At 43.1% G+C, this 16,340-nt stretch overlaps 1 long non-coding RNA gene across 3 annotated transcripts in view; it reads right to left on the minus strand.

Annotated features, from left to right (window-relative positions):
* Positions 1-6,914: 6,914 nt before the first annotated feature.
* Positions 6,915-16,340, minus strand: part of LOC143159123 (uncharacterized) — a 510,504-nt gene continuing 501,078 nt past the window's right edge. For all 3 annotated transcript variants that reach the window (XR_012995119.1, XR_012995120.1, XR_012995118.1), the window contains one exon: positions 6,915-7,368. This is a non-coding gene — a long non-coding RNA (uncharacterized LOC143159123). The remainder of the gene's footprint in view (positions 7,369-16,340) is intronic.

Below are 16,340 nucleotides of genomic sequence, written 5' to 3' on the forward strand. Positions count from 1 at the left end.
GCGCCAGGAGGAAGGCAAAACCCTCCCTGCAGATGTGTCCAGTGCAGGGCAGAGCCGTGAGATGATGCTCTTGCTCGGTGTCCCAACAGGCTGGGCGTGTGCAAAACCCCAGCCGTAAGGGTGGAGGCATCCATCGGGGAAAAAAAATCATACCCATAAAGTTTTCTGCATGAAAATCTTCATGTCCTGAAACCACGCTCCTCAGAGAGATTTCAGCCCATAAAGAAATCTTAATGCGTCAAAGTTTCCCTCCGCACAGAGCCTTCACCACATAACAATCCAAGAGGCCAATAAAACAAATAATGACTATCTCCTGGGGCAGCCGCAATAAAAAAAAAATGCTGCCAGCTAAAAATTGTGCCTTTGATGGCTCTACAGGCAAGATATCAACAATCTCTACAACTGCTAAGCCCCTCGTGTGGTTTTACACTCGCTGCCCTCTCAGTCTCTGCCCGGATGCTATGTGCAACGTTTCGGGGTCTGCTTTTCCCCTCAGCTCATCCCTCCTCTGGTCCTCCATAGGATTACACCCCTGTAAGACTCTGAATAAATATGTCGCCAAACGTTGCACGTACAGACGAAGGAAGCTATCACCTGGTAAAGGCTGGTTTAGTTGCCTTTTGGCTTTTGCCAGCTAAACTGGAAAAAGTTGCTCTCCGCTCGCCTTAGCTATGTGGATGTTGGGCGCCAGTGCAGGAGGGAAAGTGGCCTGGGCAGTTCCTCATCAACACCCCCGTGAATCTGGGGGGGACTCGCTGACGAGGATGAGGGAATGCCCCCAGATTTCTGCTTCTTGTGGGCAGAACATTCCCCCTCCTTGTTGACAGGCGATGCTGATCCCTAGCATATTTGCATCTATGCATATTCTTAGGATAAAATCAGGAAGCATAATTTTATCTTGTTGTGCAAGCCCCGTTGTCAAAAGCCGTTCAGGACAGATTCAGATCTTTTGTGCTGGTATAAACGTTGCTGCTTCTCCATATCCCCATCAGAGGACAGAGCTCAGAATTAGTCCTTTTGTGTTTGTTTCCGCTACACCGGGATGGACCTGTGAGCCTTTGCTTTTCCCCATCAGGAAGCATAGATTTAACGTATCGAACGCACCAGAATTGCTTAATGAGCGCTCCGTGAATATTAATAAAAGTTTGGACGTGACTCAGGCTACAATGGATGAGAAGTTTGAAAGCTTCGGTTCAAGATTACAGGAGGCTGTGAGAAAATATGGTATCCAGCAGCTAGCATATAGCGCAGATATTTCACTATCCAGGGATCTCTAATTACTAATAATGTACAGGAACAGTATGATATGTCCTTACAATTGCAGAATCCTTTTCAAAGATAATCTTTAATAGTTTATTTGACAACCTGCAAAATTATAGAAAATTATTAGCCTTGGGAATTACAAAAATCCCCATAGTACAGTCAAACAATAAAATTATAATTACCTGTGGGTAATTGAAATTTAACTGTTTTTTTATTGTATATTACACATCAATAGCAACATAAGTTCAGGAGTGTCCCCCTCCCCTCCCTTTTCTTTTCCTTACAGAAGCGAGGAAAATGGACAACCCTGCTGGTACCTTGTGAGCCCTTGTCACAGAACAGAGCTTGAACAATTTCGATTAAAGCAGTACGTTCGAGACTGTCATTAGACCTGCGTTAAATTACATATCTGGAATGTTAAAAATAAAGAGTACCAGAGCTTATTCACAGCTGCCTGTGGTAAAGTATGTAGTCAAGGTTTTGATTATCTTTAAAGTTCTTATTTTTCTCTTTTCTAAAACTTATTGTTTTGTCAAACAAATATCTAGCACGTTTATGAGTATGAGTGTATGAGTAACAGTATGAGCACACGAGCAGAATTGCTTAAGATGGATAAAGCATTAGCGTGTTTCCAGTCTGTGCTCGGCAGCATTGTTTAGTACTAACAATGGTAATTTATCAATTATACAAGAGGGAACAAAGCTCTTCGCCTGTCTCTTAGCTCCAGGACTACCTATTACGAGGCCCACAGCTTGAGACCCCTTCCAGGCCTCGGGAGGCATCGTGTAGCGTTAGCATTTGCGTTACCAGGTTTTTGCCTTGTCCTCTCTTAGTGACCCCATGGAGGCTGCTCGGTACTCAGCACCATGGCACATCAAGACTTCCACGGCTTTTTTTTCCTAAACCAGGAAATTTATAACCTTATTTCTTTTTTCCTTCTGAACCAGGGCTCTTGATAATGAGAGACGACTGTTCACCAGCCCTCCTGTCTGCAGCCTGCTTTTCCTGTCTAGTAGGTGAGACTCTCCAGTCCCCTCTCGCCATGTGGCTTGTGACGGCATTAGAGATTTTTGGAACAAGCTCAAGGACAAACCCAAGCTTTTTGGATGCTGTTTGGCCAGCCTAAACCCTAAAATACGGTATGTTTGACACTGAATTGTCTATACGACAGCTTTGTTATATACTACTAAGATGCACAATAACGGTGTTTGCTTCCATATAAGGATCAGGCCGGCTACTTTTATGTGATTCTGTAAAGTGCTTTGTGACCTTTATGTGAATATAGCTGCACGAGTGAAAATATCTCTGTTTTATTAAGAGTTTCAATTAAAGTGTTTAATACACAGATTTTTATCGTGAGAGAGGCATCACAAAGACTGAGTACAACATAATGGCAAGACAGGTATTGTTATGATCATTATTACTATTATTTATGTATAATCATTGAAGTATTATTAACTGAAAACTGGGAAATGGAGTTCCTGAGCCCCAAAGAACTCATAGTAACAGGTTTTTTTGGGAGGAGGCAACAATAGCAAACCATCTCTGCTTTGTGGCACAATTAATGGTGCATACAGCCCAGTCTGGAAATCCGTGATCCTGAATGGGTTTTCCCATTTCCAGAGATCAAAGAAGGCAAAAAAAAAAAAAAATCAGCTGGATCCATCATTGCCTGCCTTTTTTATGTCGGTGCCTTTTACTCTTTTTCTCTGCCTGTTGGTGTGAAGGGCATCCCTGCGCATTAGAGCCGTGATGCGTCTGTGTACCCAGCAAAGCAGCTGGAAAGTTCTCATCAAAGTGGTATTTGAACGCCTTTACAAGGGACCTGAGGAGAGACGTTTTGCCTTCCTCGCTTGTCCTGCCCATCTGAGATTTTTAAGCGTCTTGGCCTCCTAAAAGCTGAAGTGGAGCATTCGTATTAGATTTAACCCAAATATAAATCTTTCAAAAGGAGAAACCCCAAGCGGGACTGTATCATCAAAGCAGTTAATGGTCTAAGCTACAGCAGAGGAGAGACAGGGCTGGCCCACAATCATGGTCCTTGTGCCAAATAGCCATGACCTCATGTAACACAGTGAGGAGATGTAGCTGAGAGAGCTTTGTTTTGCTTTGGCTGTTTCCTAATCCTGACCCTTGACCAACACCTGAAGGTTACAGGAAAGGTTTTCTCCATCCTCATCTCGACCCTCATTCCCTGGCAGATTCCAGCTGCTGAGCTCAATTGCCCTACAGAAAAGAAACTGGAGGGCTGTTGTCCGCTAGGATTTTTTTATATATATATATATATATATATGGGATGCTTGGAAGCGAAATCTTCCAACCACTAAAATGCACCATACTGTAAGACAAAGAGCAGGAGATAAATTTTCCTGCCTTTGAAATTTCTGCTCGTGTCACTCACTGAGGCTAATTTTTTCCATTTTGACTCCAGTGAGAAGAGCTATTCCGATGTGAGTGTCTTACTCTGCACTGTGATGCAGGGATGAAACAAGAGCTAAGGGTGAGCAATTGTAGCACTGTCAGGACTAAAGCCAGGTCAAATTTTTCGTTTTGCTAAAAGTCACTTTTTTGACGTAGGAATCGGGAAAGTAAATTGATGTGACATGTTGAAAAGGACCAAAAGGTAATTATTTGCTCCCACAAATATGATTCAAATAGAGACACCCAAGCCTCACGGTAATGGGAAAATATTTTCAAGTGAAAACACAAGCTTTCAGGGATAGCCATTGACACTGAGTACAACGTAATGGGAGGGTCCAAAAGGGGCTTCAGGGAGCTCCTCGTGGAAGGCATCATTAATGGTCCTCATTTTGCTACCGTCTGTAGGGTGTTTGAGCTCACAAACGTTTAGGCTAAAGAAGGCTGCAAGCCTCCAGAAAAAAAAGGGGCGAGGCTATTTTTCTTTCTCGTGGATGAGGTTAGAAGGTTAATGAAAGAGTTAATCCCGGCCTGCCCTGCAGAAGGGAACGGCTCACATTTGTGAGACTTCAAAAGCCTTTGGAGCGCGTGTGTGCATGGATGTTGTTATTTCCTGCCAGAGCTGTCCCAAGAAGACGGGGGCGGGGAGGCTGGTTTTTGGAAGAGGAGTTTGGCCTTTAATTAAATCAGTGAAATAAAAAGGTTAGCGTAAAACGTTTTTGAGAGTGAACCCCAATTCAATAAAGTTTGGGTATTATTTTTTCTTTTTATTTTCCTGTGAGAACCTAAAATTAAAACTTGCTGCAGAGCAATGGGGGCCGACCACAGCATTTCAACCAAATGGCCCAGAGAATCTGGTTGCTTGTTTTTTAAAAATTTCGTTAAGTTCACTTAAACTTTTAAATATGCTAACAGGTAGAAAGAAAAAAAGGAAATGTCAATTTAGGAAACGTTCAGCAAAACCATCTCTCCTCAAATTAAAAAAAAAAGAAGTACAGTAGTGAGAAATATTATATAAATTTACTAAATGGTTTGGCGACCTGAAAACGTGAAAGACCTGGAGAGCATTCTGTCTGAAAAACAAATCACACGCACCACTTGTTCCCAAACGATGGACCACCGAATGCCTCTTTGCTAACCGCTTTCAGCTTGCTGGCTCTCCAGCTTCAAGAAAGCCTCAATGCCGTGATACGAGCTGGGCACTCCTTAAAGAAATGGAACTTGCTCTTAAGCAGCACCGGATATTCAGGTAAGGGAAAATGCGGCCAAAGCTCTGTTGCACAGTCTTTAGTCAATAGACAAACACGTCAGCCAGTGATTTTGCTGCACTCGGCAAAGGGGTTTAGAAGCACAGCTTTTGGGGCTTGTCGTTTTCGGGGTTTTGCTCCATCTGCTGCATGATGGCTGCATGAATGGCAGCAGGCTGGGATAAAGCCCTCTTAGAGAGGGTGATTAATCACAGAATAGGCTTTTCTGAGCCTCTTCTCGTTTCTGAGTTGTTTTCATTCTTGCCGTTTGTAACCACAGAAGGGTTTGAGACCGTAGGCGGAGGACATGCCTGCGTTACGGCCCTGTGGGCGTGCAGAGAGGGGTTGGGCACTCCTGTTTCTTGCCTCCAGGCGGCTCGACATTAAGCCCAGCCGATCACAGCACCAGGCGGTTATTTATAGGGAGAGCTGGGGGTCCATTTGCTTTCCAGCACTGAGGGAATGCTTATTGCACAGCATAGAAAATTACCTCAGGCCTTGCTGGGTTTTTCTGGAAAAACATATACTACAGCCTGAGTTACTTACATGCCTCCATGACTTGGTGTCCCTCTGCACAGATGAGGGTCCACACACCCCAAGAAGCAGTGTAAATGTTACAGTCGATATCCCTTGGCAGAGAAACTGCACTGCAATGTCTTTCTTTTCTTCCTTTTGCGCGAGGCTCCTGTACTACCAGCTAACCATTTCCTATAAGGCATTGTGTTAAAGTTATATAGTGTGTCATATTAAATTTTATAACACTGCTTTGTGTTTTGAAAAGACTTGGGGGGGGGGAAACAGCATCAATCGGGGAACCGCATTTCATAGACTTGGAAGGGGCCTCCTGGGTCATTTTGTCCAAGACCTCTATGAAACAGGAAGGCTTCTGCAAAATACCTTTCCCATAAACGTAGCTAACCTTTCCTTAAAGACACTGAGTGATTGTGCCATAAATACCTCAAGCAGGTAAACTAGTCTGATTGACCTTACGATCAAAAAGTGTCTCCCAATACTGTATGTAAGGTACAATTTCCCATTCTTTCAGCTGTAGCTAAGCAAGAAAAAAGGGCAAATACGCAGTAATGGGCAACAATACGGACTGTGCAAACAGTTTTGCTTTCGCTTTACTGCCATCACCTACCATAAATCTGGCTGTACCATTGATGCTTGGTTTCCCAGTGTAGTGTCTGTGATCCTTGTAGTATCTATCTCACTTAGTCTCTGACTTTTGGAGAGCCAACATTAGAGAGTGTAGAAATAACAAAGACGTACGAGCAGCACTTCCCGATTCAGAAAGCCGTTCAAAACCCTATGCCATATAGTTAAAGTATTTATTTCTATTTTCTATTTATTAGAATTTGTGAGTTGGTTCTTGTCAGGACCATGGGAGCTAGGGGAAGCACAGGGCTTTCTACGTCTCCGTCAGAGTGTCAAAGAATAATTTTCATTCTCCTCCAACAATTGTGCATGCTGAAAAATAAATACCTGGTAGTTTAGCTGTTTGTTGTTGCAATAGTAACGCATTGTGTGCTGGTTATGGCCCCATACCGCTCTGCCTTCTTTCTCTCAGTGAATATTAGGAGAAGTGTTGTTTTGTGTCGATGTGTTATTAAATCACAGACACATTCATTTCTGAGAGCTTCCTGAGCTGCACATAAACTATCTCTGGCTTGCCTTTTTTTTGCCACCCCCCCCCCCCCTTTTTTTTTTTTTTTTTGCAAGTGCCGAAAGATGGTGAGAGCGCTGAAGGCCAGTTGCTCTCCCACCTATTTCTGTCAGGCAAATGCTACTTATGGAAAGGGGTCGTCTCATGGTGTCCATCTCACCTGGCTGACGACTACCTAATTCCTTCCAGACGTAGGAGGAAGTTAGGCACCCTTCAGCGTATCCTTGCGGCTCCCAAGGAAAAGCATGTCTTTCAAAGCTGAATATGCCACCTTGGTGGCAGCGAGGCACTCCTGTCAGATGTAAGAATGAACGACCATCTCACAGTCATACATCAGGTTTTATTGTTGTCACCAGCCACTCCCTGAACACCCAGCATCATACCAAAATGAGACACTGAAGAGGTCCAGTAAAAGCTTGTGAAAAGGTTTGGGACAAATACTATTTTAACTGATCCGCAGCAGGCCCGGCTGGACCGCCTTTCTTTAGCAGCAAATCTCATCAGAATACTATTCACAACCCGACCCAGAGAAGCGTATTTCAGCCTAGCTGAGGAAGACTCTAGAGGAATTTCTTCTTCAGAAGATCCAAGACAGACGTTTTACAAGGCCGAGGTACCCTGAGCTTGGTTTTAATGCCCATTCGTCGTTCTGGGGTAGATCAGGCCGTCCTCATTTGTTTTTTGGGGTTTCTTGGTTGGTTGGTTGGTTCATAGTTGTACTTCTCATACACAGAGGACTGCTGCATAATGGGCCAGGAAAACTGGAGTTAAGTCCTGAAAGCAAAAGACACAGAAAAGGTAAGACGATAATTTAGAAAGAATATGGTGATCCTGGGTTTGAAGACATGTCGGTGTCTCTGCATGTCCCTGCCCACACTTTTATGCTGTGCCTCCTTTATGCCGCGTGCCTTTGTGCCGATTCAGACTGGCACTCACTTGTCCTTCTCAGCTCAGTGCTAATCATTTCACAAAGACCTTAAATAAGCCCTGAAAATACAGATTTTTATTTTTAAATGCCTTCTCTCTACAATTAACTGCATGCCATCCTTTCTCTGATGTGCAGATGTGCAAAAAATATTTGTTTAGTATTTAATCACCTAGAAACACAGGCTAAAATACACCTCATCCAGTTGTTGAAGGGTAGAGGCTGGTGAGATCTTGACAATTCGATCCGGTATCATAAAATCACAAGGGAATGTAAAATACCTATGCCAAGAAAAAGAAAACAAATACTAATAGACCTGCTGTTTATCGCTTATGTTCTTTCCAGCCATTGTCTTTTCCTCATCGAATCACCAGATCAAGCTTCCCTCATAACAGAGACGAGACAGTCCCAAGCCCAGCTCACCCCTCACTCCCTTCCTGCCTTAAACTCAAGCTGTAACAGCAGCCCTTCGCTGCCGAGGTGATTTGAAGCCCGCACGGCATTTGCTTGCATAGGATCCTGGGTGCTTGACCCACATGACAACATCGGGTCCGCTCCCTTCATGCTGACCTGCTTCAGTCCCACATAGCCCCCATTTTCCTCTTGGCACCCCGCCGTTCCCTAGATTGTAAATACTTGGTGGGGGGGGAGAGAAACATATTTTTGCTCTGTTTTGTTAGGAGGGGGAATGAAGGCAAAGAGGGCTTTTTTTGTTCTTTTCTCATTATTATTTTTGAGGGAGCGTTTTTTTTTTTAGCACAGAATTCTGACTTGCAACTGTGCTGTTAGGTACTCCTGAAAACAAAAAGTGCATTTGCATCAGCTGCTCCTAAAACAGCAACAAAAAAAAAGATGTATCATACAGATTTTCTGATCCTGTTCAGTGCACAAATGCCAATCAGAAGCAAATAGGGGGCTGTATCTTGCAATCCATTTTGATATTTACAACAGAACATGGCATATCATTTAATTTAAATTTGCAGCATGCTCAGTGTAATTAATGCTGTGCAGTGCCTAGAAAATCCTGATTTCTTAATGTGATACAATGCATGCATGCTGAGCCCATTTTTTTAAACTACTGTATCATTTTGGAACATTAATGGGGAGGCACGACCATTAAACAGGAAAAAGAGCCATGCTCACTTTCGCTTTATGAAACTTCCATGCAGCTCCCCAAAATAGGATGCAAACTACAGGTTTGTTTTAAAAGAAGGGGGGAGTCAGAGGTTTAATTTTCCCTTGAAACAGCATGATGCCCCAATAGCCAGGCAGCTATTCCTAAATTATGTGCATTTCATTCCTAGGAGCTGTGAGCATTTTGAATGGGCTGTTGTTAAGTACAGTACACAAGCATAAATACTCAAGGGAACAGCTAGCTGAAATTTTGGCATGAGCAGAAATCTGCTATCTATCGTGGTAGTATCTGAGCACGTAATAATAATGCATATTGATTTGTCAGGAGTGCTAAGAGAGGGGTTTTGGTATTCTGGGATGAGAACTGTTAAACTTGGGAACATCTTGTGCGATTATAATAAGCCGCCGTATTTGTGTGCTGTGGTTTTGGCAGGGACACAAATGTTCACATGTAATCTTTAGACCTGTGAGGCTGGCCTGGGTCTCATTTTTGGAACCGAACCCAAGAGACCGAATGCATGATAAAGATACGTATCTGTTACACATAAACGAAGCTTGGGGAATTTACATCTGTACCTAGAAAATTAAGCAACAAAAAGGCAACGTGCTTGGCAAGAAGGGTCGGGACCAAAAGCCTTTCAAGGTCGGGAGCTTTACTGCCATGACTTCAGTGAGCGTGGGTGTTTGTCTACCTACTTTATCAGGCAGCTATATGATCTGAATTGTGCAAAAAGAAGAGAAAAGGAAAAAAAAAAAAAACCAAACCACAACACAACCCCTATCATTTTGCAAGGTATCGGTTTCTACCAGAACGTACTATAAAAGCTCCGTTTATAGACCTGTTGATAGCAAAGCAAATTCTTCAGGTCCTCTAAATAAATCTGTTCCTAAATATAATGCTTCAACTTCTGTATTCTCCTCTGACACCTGACAATTCAACCTTAAGAGTAATTGGTCCTGTCTTTGAACCTCTGCAAATACTGTATGAGGAGGGTGGACAATTTATTGATTTAGATTGATTTTTGAAAGAAGCATATGAGACAGATACGGTATCAGGTGTCACACGCCGTATATATTACCCTCCTCAAAAAAACATCCACAGGCGACGAGGCAGGGTTCAAGAGTATGCGGAGGCAATGTTCAGCGAGCACCTGCAAACAAAGCCGTCCTGCTGCGTGATACCTCTCTGAGTAATTACCTGAGAGAGAGACACCAGCCGGGAACAACTTAACTGGGCAAGTTTGAATTTCAGGGGTGTGACGAGATGGCTTTGCTGTTGGGAAGCCATCCCGGCGATGCGCTATCTCCACACGCAGGAACCCAAGGGGTTATTCTACTGCAGGTTGCCCAACCCATTGATCTCCTCCTATTTTCGGTGCCAAGCCTCAGGAAGGGGCCGGAGGAACGGACGGCTATTGAAATGAATGGTCGGACGTTTCCACGCCCGTAACTGTATTCTTTAGTGCTGTGGTTATTGGAGAACGTTACAAGACAGGGCAGTGGATTTGTCAGGAGCGAAAGCGTTTGCGAACCGCTGTTTAGTTAGTGACTAAAACTGCCGTTGATATTAATAGCTCTGAGCCCCAGTAAAGACCTAAAAAACCTAGGGAACTAGCAGAACAAAAGAAGACAGAAACAAGATGGCACTGAGGGTCTCATCACGAGGGATGATGATTAAGACGTGAGACGGAGGGCTGTCCCACTTGTGTACGAGTTTGGCTGGGGAAATCACCCTCCTCCCGCTGTCTCGCTTCCCTCATCTATAATGAGGGAAATAATAACTTTGCAGCATACTTTACATTGGCATTGCATGCTAACTTCATTACTGTTTGCAACAGCCTGTGCAATCCTCAGAGGAAAGGAATAATAACAAAGAAAAAAATGATAATTACCAAGCACATAGTTTTCATCTATAATCTTCATTTCAGGATTCGCTATTTCTGATGTCAATATTTTATAATGGAAGAATGAGATATGCTAAGTTTCTGTTTGATGGAAGTAAATTCAGATTTAATATTGCCGAGGAGCTGAATTTTTAATACACTAGAGCAGTATGCAGATATCCCCCCTGTTTGCTGCTCCTGCGGCTCCTTTGTACCAGTTCAGCGATGTCCCCGCGACCAGGCAGAAAAATGGAAAGAAGCTGCTCTGAATTTTCAGTGGGGTGACAGTTCTTTGTCATTTCGCTCTGTCACGATAATTGGGAGCGTCACGCAATGGAACAACAGGACACACCCCCGGTAAATGAAGAGTTTTCAAAGTGATGTACAGCCCCTGTCAACCGCCAAAGCTTTTGTTTGTTCACAGAGTGAGGCAGCATTTCCAGAGGAAAAAAACACACTGAAGAGGCACACTTATAAAGTTTGTTGTAAATTGATTTCCTCTGTGGTTTGGGTTTTTTTTCTTTTTTTTTTTTTTTTAATACAAAATTGGATATATTGTATGAACAGTAGGAAAATATCCTCTTCTATCACACGGTCCCGGCTTCCAACCTGCTGAGGACTTTCCACAAACTCTTTAGGAATTTACCTCTTTTCGTTAAATTGGGTTGGATCTCATTAATAAAAGAATGGTATAATGGAAAAGAGTTTCTAAAATTACACTGTAACCTAGAATTGCAGGATTCAGCTTTCTCTGCCTGAAGAAAAAAATTCTGAAGCATTAAACTTACTTTATCAAGCATTGCACCTGACATGCTCTCATAAATTTTACATACATTTTAACTTATTTTAATATTATGCAGGCTTGGTTTAAAATATTCTCATGAAGTAACTAAAATGAAGCTGCTCAGCCATAAATTAGAGCTAAAAAAATACTTGTTCCCCCCGCCTCATCAATATTTCTTTACTTAAAATCATGTGTTGTATGTAAGTTAAATGTTCCCTTGCTGCGATACTTTGTATGGCTTAATAGGACTACCACAGAACCAGTGAGCCGTGTTTCTGTAGGGTTAAATGCACTCTCTTCGCTTTTTCAGAGGTACCTTGTCTAAAACCAGACATTAGTAACCCCTTGCGTGCCATACTTCAGCTAGGCCCACGGCCCATGACTAAACACGTGACCATATATATATATATTTATTTTTTTAACAGGAGCAGCCCTATAGCAGCCCCGCTCGTGGGATGGGCAGATGAAGGGACAGATGGAGGCTTTGTGGCGATGCCTCTTGCAGCGCTGCACGGTCGCGGCGCCCCGAGGATGCCCCTTGGGCCAGTATCGTCATCCAGCAGGTAGGACATCATTGACAACTAATCACAAAGCTCCATTTGTGTCCCAATTTCTTAAGCTGTTTCAAAGTCGCAGCTAAATTACACAAACATTTGCCTATCTAGACATAACAGGACTGTTATGAAATACTGTCAGCTTGTTGCCATTTAGCCTGAACACACGCTGTATGTGTCTGTCAGGCCATACTTGGGCAGCTCTGCAGCATGCAGCGTGTCCCAGACACTGGAGTGATTATGTCTGAATACTCCTTATCTGATTTAAAAGCCGACAATGCTACACATCTGTGCTTGCGAGGCTCCGCTGTTACACTGCGAGGCCAGTATTTATTTTGCTTCTGCAAGTTAGTTTTCCTTGAGAAGCAGCAGGGGCCTTCTTCAATGAACTGAAAAATGTGTATTGTATGAAGGTCTGTGGAGGGTTTGTACTGTAGTTCAATGGGCAAATGTGAACCCAGGGGATGACATTTCATTTAAACATTTGGTTTACATCCTTACATGCCAAAAATATTAATGTCTCGGCTTTAGCAAACTGAATTCAGCACTTTTTTTTTTTTTTTTCCTTCTTCCCTTAAATGAAGTAATTACAGCCAAAACATTCTGTGGATATTTATTCTTCCTTCTCAAAAGGTGGAGTTTCGCACACGAACATTTGGTTTCGGGGCTGAATTGTCGGTATCGGCTCACTTGACACTTTCCCATTAGTTTGTATTGGAAACCACCAGTAGTTTCTTTTCTTGTGTTTATTGTATTACTCTCAGACCTTTGATCAAGACATCTTGGATAACAGCAAAGTCTAGCTTAATGCTTATTTGCTATTTTGAAAAAAGTGAAGAATATGGTTTCTGTCAAAGGGTCTATGAAGACAGTTAATGTAATTGAGCAGCAGAAGGGCATTTATGGAAGTGCATCTGAATGTCCTTTGCACATATAATTGCATCAGGAATTCTATATTAACATGCAAGTCCTGTCTAAAGGGAAAAAAAAAAAAAAAAAGCTTATTTTTAGGTAGAAGCCCTCAGTGGGCAGTAAATTACCCATAATATCCCCCAAACTAGCAATTAGCCCTGTTTGCTGACTACCTGAATTGTTTCACAGTAGTTCAGCACAGTCTTACCAGTTATCACCACACTTATCGCCAGAGATTCAGTGTATGATTCCTGCAGCTTCGCATACTGTATGCCTAAGGTCAGTCATAATAACAAATACATTTTATTTGCTTCTTTTGGCCCTTCCGAACTGTTTTCTCAGGCTTCTACATGTGAGGATAGCTGATGCTGCCATGCTGCTTAGATGGCAAGACTCTGAACACAGAAAGCCGTTCAGAAGTGCAGGTATACTTTGGTATCGGTTACTATGAGCGTTTGCGTTTATTCCCGTATTAGCAGATGGTCCTAAGCGTCTGCTCCGAGAGAGTGAGCCTTCTACCAGTTTCTAGGGGTTCCTTTTCAGAAGTTCTGACACCAAGAAGACACTTTTCAACACGGGCCTGTAACGGAGGAGCGTAGAACTGGAAAATATGGAAACAAAAACCTATGGAAATTTTTTCCTTAAGGCTGCTGAGCAGTTTTCATACCCCTAAATGAGAATGCTTTGCCAAAATAGTAACTCAGTTTTGAAAACAACAGCTACATTGCCTGCTTCAGTTGTAGAAACAATCGTGGGCCTACACACGCACACGGATACAAGCACACACATCCTAACAAACAGCATCATTTTGACTGAGCAGGCCTTGGTTGTAAAGAAAGAATACCGAGTGAAAACGAGACTAATTAAGCATTTGAAATAGAATACAGAAATGTTTGGACCCTGAGCATTAAAGGTTTATTTTTAAGCACTGTGCACACCTTTCTGAGTAATGCTTTAATTTACACAGTATTTCTCAGGCAAAATCCAACTGAATTAACATACACCCTATTACCACCATTTAAATCCCATTTTCAATGCTGGTTCTGCAACCCATTACGCTGACATGGACCTGTATTCCTGCCTCTGATCTGATGGACTAGGTCTGAGTCGGTCAGGTAATGAAGAAGATGGAACCGGAATTCATGCTGAAGAGGAACATTTGAAGGCTGCTCCTCGCTTGCAAATGTACTCTTGAGAAGCAGAAAATGGGAAGATTGCCTTTGTCTGGCTCTAGCTAAAATGCTTCAGCTTCTCATTTCATGATCAGGAACACCAGCTCTACGCGCAGCCAAACTGCCTGCTCCGTGCATCCAAGAGCGGCTCTCAAAAAGAGCAAACCAGCATGTTAAAGGGTAAACTATCACTGATTTTCTTGTTCTTGCAGGGACAGTTTAATTTAAAGCACACTGCATGGCTACAGGTTGGTAGAAGGAAACAGCCCTGAGCTGCCCTGCCATTTTATACTGAGTCATGCTGCTGGAAAACAAAGGCAAATGACACAGAGAAGACTGTGGGTGAAAGAATGATGTCCTTCTCAGTTAGGGTTTAAGCCAGGACACTGAGGCAAGAGTCACATGACCAACTGTATCACTCAAAACGGCCCCAAGCCTCTGCTATTTCAGCAGCAGATCCTCAGCGAGGGAGGCCAGAGGCAACGAGCTCCCAGTTAACGGCTTAGTGAGGCAGGGACCGCAGGGAGCCATGAGCCGTTTGGCCACCTTCACAAGGCACTCAAGGGGAAAAAGGGAAGACGGGGTGGGGACAGTGCCGGCAGACTAGCTCTTCAAAAGAAGAACTTTTTTCCCCAGAAAAAAAAGTCTTTGGGCTGAAGATTGTTTCCACCCTTCCTAAACCAGGCCTTGACTAAGAAAAATACAAATAAATTAACAGTCATCCCCGTTGTGAGCATGAACGCGCATACCTGGCCAAGGCAGGCAAAAGCAGATTGATTAAACAACAAAGTTCACCTTGTTTTCCGAGTTGAAAGCTCATGCTGTTTCTTGGCAGAACAGGCATGTCAGGCCTGTAATAACCACTTGCTCTCTTGCTTCAATCAGCGTTAAAACCAGCACAATATTAACATCTTGGGGAAAATCCATCTGGAAACTGCTTTGGGGGGGGGGGGGGGGGGGGATGAAAGGGAGGTAACTGAATACCACACCCAATGTTTGTTTATTTATTGATTTCATAGTAACTTTAAGGAACTTCGACTTTTCTCCCTCCCCTCCCCTGAAAATTTTGTGTTTCAAACACTTTCAGTTAAAATGCAGAGCTGAATACCTGTTGAGAAAGAAGTGGCTCAGAACAGCAGTTCTTCAGCTGAAGGTGAATCATTTGGTCTGGCAGAGGCAGAGGTTTGTGTTTGCTATTTGGTTTTACTCTGGAGGAGGCTTTTGTGCGCACATCTTACCATGACTCCATATGCCCAGTAAAGCGGGGCGGCGTTACCTGGGGCAAAGCCAACCCAACAGAGGCACCACTCCTGGAACAACCGAGTGGTCAGAGCATCCCCAAACTGTGATTCAGAGCAACTACACACACGCAGATGTGGGAAAGCTGTTTGTTGCGTTTACACCTTCGGGGTTTGAGGCTGGAACACAAAAGCTGAACTTTAAAAAGACTGTGTGAAAAAATGGTTACTTTTTGCTGACATGGTAATACTAAAATTGACTTTTTCTTTTTCCTCTTGATGTCCCGGTACGAATACAGACTCAGAGGACACTTGCGCTTGGCATGAAAAATTTTATGTAAATCCTGTTGTGGGAAAATTAATGCAAAGCTAACTGGGCAAATGAGCCAAAGAAAGCCTTTCGTTTATAGTTTGCTTTATAGGTTGCTCTGATTTTATTTTTATTTTTCTTTTTAACTGAAGCACCGTACTCTAGCATTGTTAAAGTTTGAAGACTATACTAATGATGTACAGCACGCATGCCCTAAAATCCATCTACTCTATGTGAATGCTACCCTGTACCGCCGGTTCAGCTTGGAAGCTCACTGTGAATGTTTGGGAGACTTTCAGCATCTCCAAAGTATTTTTGGAAAACAAGCAAATGATTCAGGGTCTGGACACCAGATTTTTAAATTAGCAAGATATTTATAGCTTACTCTGAAAAACACTTTGTCACAAAGAGCTGGACTACGACGAGGGCATTTGGCTCTGGATTAATTTTAGATGAAGTTTTAGGACGAGGCTAGGCTGTAGGTTCGTGTTCAATGATGCTTAAATGTAATGCCCCGGCCTTCCTACATCCTGGCCCGTAACTGTACGGGGTCACGCTCTGCCAAATTTCTGTCACCTTGGGCTTCATTAGCATGAGAAAACAGACCCCTTTTGGCTTTGTGTCTCACTGAAAAACAAACCACCGGGTCTGGTTTGCCAGTCATCTCTTTTGGCCAGTTGTGTATAGCTGCCTCATACTCTCAACTTTAAAGGGATTTGGACAGGATTTATTTAGGTTCAGTTTTTTATTGCCGCTCTTAAGTAGGTACCAGAGCGAAGGTTCCTGTTTACACTGGTGAACATTTACTCCTAAAGGACCCAAGAGCATTGGCTG

The sequence above is a fragment of the Aptenodytes patagonicus genome, chromosome 3, assembly GCF_965638725.1.
Source record: "Aptenodytes patagonicus chromosome 3, bAptPat1.pri.cur, whole genome shotgun sequence".
Classification (NCBI taxonomy): Eukaryota; Metazoa; Chordata; class Aves; order Sphenisciformes; family Spheniscidae; genus Aptenodytes; species Aptenodytes patagonicus.